Source organism: Poecilia latipinna, unplaced genomic scaffold, assembly GCF_001443285.1.
Source record: "Poecilia latipinna isolate Pla-1442-1.1 unplaced genomic scaffold, P_latipinna-1.0 Scaffold370, whole genome shotgun sequence".
Classification (NCBI taxonomy): Eukaryota; Metazoa; Chordata; class Actinopteri; order Cyprinodontiformes; family Poeciliidae; genus Poecilia; species Poecilia latipinna.
Window position 1 is genome coordinate 555,459 of NW_015112986.1, and position 4,904 is coordinate 560,362.

General features: G+C 34.5%; 4 long non-coding RNA genes across 4 annotated transcripts in view; 1 reads left to right on the plus strand and 3 right to left on the minus strand.

Annotated features, from left to right (window-relative positions):
- Nucleotides 1-87: 87 nt before the first annotated feature.
- Nucleotides 88-671, minus strand: LOC106949923 (uncharacterized). Its single transcript, XR_001425502.1, has 4 exons — nt 593-671; nt 414-487; nt 243-299; nt 88-135 (listed from the first exon to the last, which is right to left on the minus strand). It is a non-coding gene; the product is annotated as an uncharacterized LOC106949923 (long non-coding RNA).
- A 1,136-nt stretch (nt 672-1,807) lies between these two features.
- Nucleotides 1,808-4,904, plus strand: part of LOC106949921 (uncharacterized) — an 8,743-nt gene continuing 5,646 nt past the window's right edge. The window contains exons 1-3 of the long non-coding RNA XR_001425500.1: nt 1,808-1,887; nt 2,008-2,081; nt 2,334-2,372. This is a non-coding gene — a long non-coding RNA (uncharacterized LOC106949921). The remainder of the gene's footprint in view (nt 1,888-2,007; nt 2,082-2,333; nt 2,373-4,904) is intronic.
- Nucleotides 2,426-2,839, minus strand: LOC106949919 (uncharacterized). Its single transcript, XR_001425498.1, has 3 exons — nt 2,781-2,839; nt 2,602-2,675; nt 2,426-2,487 (listed from the first exon to the last, which is right to left on the minus strand). It is a non-coding gene; the product is annotated as an uncharacterized LOC106949919 (long non-coding RNA).
- LOC106949920 (uncharacterized) lies at nt 4,527-4,891 on the minus strand. Its single transcript, XR_001425499.1, has 2 exons — nt 4,764-4,891; nt 4,527-4,631 (listed from the first exon to the last, which is right to left on the minus strand). It is a non-coding gene; the product is annotated as an uncharacterized LOC106949920 (long non-coding RNA).

Sequence of the window (4,904 nt, forward strand, 5' to 3'; positions counted from 1 at the left end):
CGTATTGTCACAAATCTGTTTCTGTGTTTTTCACTCACTTCATCATTACTGATTGAGTAGTTGTTGGAGCAGGGCCAGGAGCTGGGTCAGAAGTGCTGAAGCTGTAGTTGCTGCTGTGGTTGTAGTCGTGGTGGTCTTTAAGGAAATTAAGGGAGATTACACGTAGCAGAGGATTATTTCAATACTGATACAGTAACTTATGCTCAGGTTTAATCTAAGGTTTAGGCAGAGAGGACACTCACCTCATCTGAGTCAGAACCAGAACCAGAGCTTGAGCGAGCAAAACGCTGGTGCTCCATCTGCACAAGGTTTGACATTACATGCAGTAAATATTTTCACAATAACAGTTATAATATCTACATACAGTATTTGCTCTATGATATCATCATTAAACATGATAATATTATACTTACAGGTTCAGCCACAATGAGGCTCAGGAGGCATCCAAGAACAAGTGCTACCTTCAGCATGGCTGCAGTGATTTTACCTGTTGGAGCAGAAGATCAAAATGACTTTCTGAAGTAGAATAGGATTTGAAAAATTCACTGAATAAATACCAAAACTATAATCTACATAAGGGAAGTCATCACACCTTCAGTAGGTTTTCTCAGAGACAAGAGAAGAGGATGTAGTGTTGCTCTTTGGATGCTGAGCTTCTGTTTTATACCTTTACAGATGCAGAAATATTGCAAAACTGCGATTACGTTTCTCCCTAAGCTTCTAGATGTGCCTAAGATTTAGTGACTTTAAGTTATTAAATTGTGGACAAATATCCCTAATAATGTTCAGGTTTACCTACATTTGAGTGTCTAAATAACATTGTGAAAACCTGTTGAAAGAACCGGTGATTACAACAGTTTCAGCTTATTGTTGGTGAACCGCAAGAGACACAGCAGCTGATTTTCAACATCACTAAGTTTTGTGACTGAGGTTTATATAAAAATAGATGGAGAGAGCTTCTTCTGTGGAAACTGTCAAGTTTTAATGAGAATAATAATCGTAACACGGAGGGGATTGTCAACAAAATCATTGTCTTACTCTTTCTTTTGTTTGATTTGTATATAAATACATACATTTTCTTATGGTAATTTAAACTTCAGCCACATTGTGGTCCATAAAGTTCCTAAGTGCGTTTATTTAATTATGTTTTACTGATGAATTATTTTTAGATAGTGGTTAGATTTTCAGATGTCTTACAGATAACTTAACCCATCACCTCTTTACAGCTTTTTTATGTTTTTAATATTTCTTTGTAATAATTCCAAGATATTCACAAAAATCAAAAGACTGAATCTTTTATTTAAATTAAGCTTTAGAATTGTTTCTTTGCATAGATTTCCTGTTAATCATAAATTACATCAGGACATTAATATATGTTGGTGCAGAACAAATAACTCTACTCCAAACATGCATTTACTAATGTTTTGCAGATTTCACAATTTCAGAATATTTTTTTTGTAAGGTTTAGAATGCTGAGTTCCACATTGAAAGTCATAACATTAACTTATTTCCAAACTATGACATGACAAGCAGAACGCAGTCTTCACTGGGTGTTTGTGAAACAAAACCACTAAGTCACATAATTTGTTTTTAGGAAAACTGTGATATCAAAGTTTCGCAATGTTTTTACCAAGGAGTGTCATAACTGTAACACATGCTCTCCTGAAACTACAATTATATATTTTTTATCTTACATATTAATTAACTGTAATTATAGCGTCCTCATTGACCCTTTGACTTACGTATAAGTGTTGTGGGATTAACATAGATTTTAAAGATTTGATTTCTCAATATATTTGTTCCTAGAAAGGTATAAAAGAAAAGGTCATTCAGATCAACAAACAACGATCTCCTATTTCTTCTACTCTGAGAAAATCTGCTGAAGACGTAAGGATCTCTTTAGCTTGATATTTCTTTTTTTTACTATATTTTTTTCTTTGCGTTTTGATTTCTATTATTCATTTTGTTGAATTAGAATAAATCTGTACTTATTTATTTCTCTCTCAGGAAAGATGACTGCAACCATGTTGAAGGTAGTCATTGTTCTTGCATGCCTGCTGAGTCTAATTGTGGCTGCGCCTGTAAGTATAACATTATTATATTCAATTAAACTAGCAGCGATCACATCTCTGTTACCATTTTTGTTGTAATAAAGTAGAAAGCAGGTGTTAAACCTACAAATTGCACAGGAGCGTTTTGCATGTTTTGACTCTGTTGTAGTAACTGCTTTCTCTCGCTTACTTTTAAACCATTTCTAAGCATCACTGAATGCAATGGATATTAATAATTATAGTGTTATTGTTGTAATAAAGCAGAATATGTTCAACCTACAGATGGAGCATCAGCGCTTTGCCCGTTCCAGCTCTAATGAGGTGANGGCCCACAGGCCACAGCTTGGGGACCCCTGGCTTAGGCAGAGAGGACACTCACCTCATCTGAGTCAGAACCAGAACCAGAGCTTGAGCGAGCAAAACGCTGGTGCTCCATCTGCACAAGGTTTGACATTACATGCAGTAAATATTTTCACAATAACAGTTATAATATCTACATACAGTTTATGCTCTATGATATCATCATTAAACATGATAATATTATACTTACAGGTTCAGCCACAATGAGGCTCAGGAGGCATCCAAGAACAAGTGCTACCTTCAGCATGGCTGCAGTGATTTTACCTGTTGGAGCAGAAGATCAAAATGACTTTCTGAAGTAGAATAGAGTTTGAAAAATTCACTGAATAAATACCAAAACCATAATCTAAAAAAGTCAAGTCATCACACCTTCAGTAGGTTTTCTCAAAGACAAGAGAAGAGGCTGTAGTGTTGGTCTTTGGATGCTGAGCTTCTGTTTTATACCTTTGCAGATGCAGAAATGTTGCAAAACTCTGATTACGTTTTTCCCTAAGCTTTTAGATGTGGTTGCGAATTAGTGACTTTAAGTTATTAAATTGTCTTTAAGTTATTAAAATCTGTTGATGATTACATTAAGACCTTAATACACTTTACTAAATATTAAATCTGTTTGCGCAAAGGACACATTTGGTAATACTCTAATACTCTGCATATGATTTCACATATCTTTTAGAAACAGAACAGAGACCTTTCTAGGATCCTCAAACATGGTTTTAACAAGAGAGCATCTTCTGGCATTTGTCAGTGGGCGGGGCTAACGTTGAGCCTGTCTGAAGTCTGTGGCAGTTTCCTCCATGCAGGAACACAAAGAGCTCTCTTCTGAACTTATTTGAGATATTTCACACCAAATTGGTGATGAAGAGGCTGGAGTTTCTCGTCCACGGTTTGAAATTCACTACAAGAATTCAATGCTGTTATGTGAAGTTATTTCTGTACTTTCCAGTGAAAATTTTGAGTCATAGCAACAGGAAGAAACTATCTGAAGCAGCCAATCAGATGCCTGGGTTTATAGAAGCAGCCCTAATCCCGCCTCCTGAGTTTATGGGTGAAGTTGACGGTTAAAATAAATTTATGACATAAAAACATAGATTGATTAACTCATAAAATAATTCTAGATTTCATTCTCAGCTAAATGCAGATTTCAGTGCATTTAGCTGAGACAATTAATTCTATGGTTAAATTATTTCTGTAGTAATTTCCAGTTATAATACATTAATGACACACGTAAGTAATTATTTCATAAGTTATCTGGCATCTTCACTCTCTGTAGTTGCATAGATATTCTAATTTCAGGTTTAAATTTGAAATTGTCACGTCAAGTGAAAAAAAAAATACAACACACATTTTTATTAAAGCTTCTTTTTAAATCTCTCATCTATTTATATTGAAATCTTCTAAATATAGTGAGCAAAATGGGTAGAATTTAATTTCCCACGCTCAACAGCAGAGGGGAGTGTAAACCCATAACTTGGAAAATTGATGAAATGAATAGATCAACTCTGGGTTGGAAGAGACAAATGGAGGTTTCTGTTCTTGGTGTGTCACTTCTACACAGTTTTATGACAGTTTTCTGTTTTTTATTCTGTCATATAATAAACTTAAGCTTCCATATATCCTGAGATAACCTGAGGGAAATTGCCCAAGTTCTGCAGAATCACCATTATTTGACTCATAAGTGAAATTGGTTTGATAATATTTTTTTCCTCTTGAATGAAATAATTTTGCTGTGGTTGTCTATAAATAGTTTATAAATAGTTGTAAGACATCTGCCAGCACTAAATGGTTCTCACAGGTCTTTTCTTGTGCCTTTCCTACTTCCTGGAGTGTTTTTGTGTTGTCATGAAGCTCTTGCTCTATTTTTACTTTACTCTGTAAAGCACCCTTTCAGATATATCTATTTTTTAAATTAATTTTTCTATAAACACATGCATGTAATAGTATGAGACAAACATCATTCCATTAAAACTAATATTTTCTTCATGAATAAGCCTTTATCAATATTGATGACAAATGATATTTAAACTTCAACATAACAAAGTTTCTATTGCTCTTACAATAACCATGCATGTCTTGATGATGAAGTGCAAAATATAATGAAAGACAACATAGCAAAAGTCTGTATTGAAAATGTTTATTTTTAGTCAAAACTTGGTGAAGAATGACATTTGTCCAATTGTTGAGTGAATAGAAAGCATCTGGTTAAAACAGCAGCCACTGAATCTGAAATGAGATGAGAAAATAATACAGTTATAGATTCTCTATAAACCAACTTCTCAATAACAGACTAAGTTAAATATCAATGATTATTTACAGTAGAATTGTCACAAATCTGTTTCTGTGTTTTTCACTCACTTCATCATTACTGATTGAGTAGTTGTTGGAGCAGGGCCAGGAGCTGGGCCAGAGCTGCTGAAGCTGTAGTTGCTGCTGTGGTTGTAGTCGTGGTGGTCTTTAAGGAAATTAAGGGAGATTACACGTAGCAGAGGATTATTT